Here is a 2,045-nt window from a genome sequence, read left to right on the forward strand (position 1 = left end):
GAGAAATGGAAATAAAAACAAAAATAAACAAATGGGACCTCATGAAACTTCAAAGCTTTTGCACAGCAAAGGAAACCATAAACAAGACCAAAAGACAACCCTCAGAATGGGAGAAAATATTTGCAAATGAAGCAACTGGCAAAGGATTAATCTCCAAGATTAACAAGCAGCTCATGCAGCTCAATAACAAAAAAACAAACAACCCAATCCAAAAATGGGCAGAAGACCTAAATAGACATTTCTCCAAAGAAGATATACAGATTGCCAACAAACACATGAAAGAATGCTCAACATCATTAACCATTAGAGAAATGCAAATCAAAACTACAATGAGATATCATCTCATACCAGTCAGAATGGCCATCATCAAAAAATCTACAAACAATAAATGCTGGAGAGGGTGTGGAGAAAAGGGAACCCTCCTGCACTGTTGGTGGGAATGTAAATTGATACAGTCACTATGGAGAACAGTATGGAGGTCCCTTAAAAAACTAAAAATAGAACTACCACATGACCCAGCAATCCCACTACTGGGCATATACCCTGAGAAAACCATAATTCAAAAAGAGTCATGTTGGGCTTCCCTGGTGGCGCAGTGGTTGAGAGTCCGCCTGCCGATGCAGGGGACACGGGTTCGTGCCCCGGTCTGGGAGGATCCCACATGCCGCAGAGCGGCTGGACCCGTGAGCCATGGCCGCTGAGCCTGTGCGTCCGGAGCCTGTGCTCCGCAATGGGAGAGGCCACAGCAGTGAGAGGCCCGCGTATGGAAAAAAAAAAAAAAAAAAAAAAAAAGGAGTCATGTACCAAAATGTTCATTGCAGCTCTATTTACAATAGCCAGGACATGGAAGCAACCTAAGTGGCCATCAATAGATGAATAATGGATAAAGAAGATGTGGCACATATATACAATGGAATATTACTCAGCCATAAAAAGAAACGAAATTGAGAGGTTTGTAGTGAGGTGGATGGACCTAGAGTCTGTTATACAGAGTGAAGTAAGTCAGAAAGAGAAAAACAAATACCGTATGCTAACACATATATATGGAATCTAATAAAAAAAAAAAAAGGTCATGAAAAACCTAGGGGTAAGACGGGAATAAAGACACAGACCTACTAGAGAATGGACTTGGGGATATGGGGAGGGGGAAGGGTAGGCTGTGACGGAGTGAGAGAGTGGCATGGACATATATACACTACCAAATGCGGAATAGATAGCTAGTGGGAAGCAGCCGCATGGCTCAGGGAGATCAGCTCGGTGGTTTGTGACCACCTAGAGGGGTGGGATAGGGAGGGTGGGAGGGAGGGAGACGCAAGAGGGAAGAGATATGGGAACATATGTATATGTATAACTGATTCACTTTGTTATAAAGCAGAAACTAACACACCATTGTTAAGCAATTACACTCCAATAAAGATGTTAAAAAAAAAAAAAGAAAAACAAGGACATCTTAAAATTGTTGAACAAGGCTGGGTAACAAGACCTAGTACAGTATTTAATATAGTGTGATATATGTTTAGATAAATAGGGCTCGGGAGTAAACATATAAAGTAAGAGAAAATAGTCCAGAAAGATATCCCACTCATAAACAGTCATTTGAGTTATTACAAACATTTCATTACAGTGCAATGAGGAAAGTATTTTTTTTTCCAATAGCACGTGTTGGATCCACTGGATGCTAATATGATAAAATATTTGAATCTTGATCCCCACCCTCATGAAAAACACAAACATCAATTCTGGATGAACCCTAGAGTTGAATATGAAAGTGAACACAATAAAAGCTATTAGAAAAAAATGGCAGCTTGGATTCATGACTGTATGAAGACAATGATTTATTTTTAAATATGAAAAGAATAATAGCTACAAAGAAAATAATAATTTGGACTGCATTAAAAGAATTTCAGACTCAGTAAAAATATATCCAGACTGAATAAAAAATTGAAAGGGAATGACAGGAAAATTCCTCCAAAAGTACTCTGTAGATTCAATGAAGTCACAATTAATATCTATGGATATATCTTTGTGGAAGAGTTTATTATAAA

Source organism: Pseudorca crassidens, chromosome 1 (genome assembly GCF_039906515.1).
Source record: "Pseudorca crassidens isolate mPseCra1 chromosome 1, mPseCra1.hap1, whole genome shotgun sequence".
In the NCBI taxonomy this organism is placed as follows: domain Eukaryota; kingdom Metazoa; phylum Chordata; class Mammalia; order Artiodactyla; family Delphinidae; genus Pseudorca; species Pseudorca crassidens.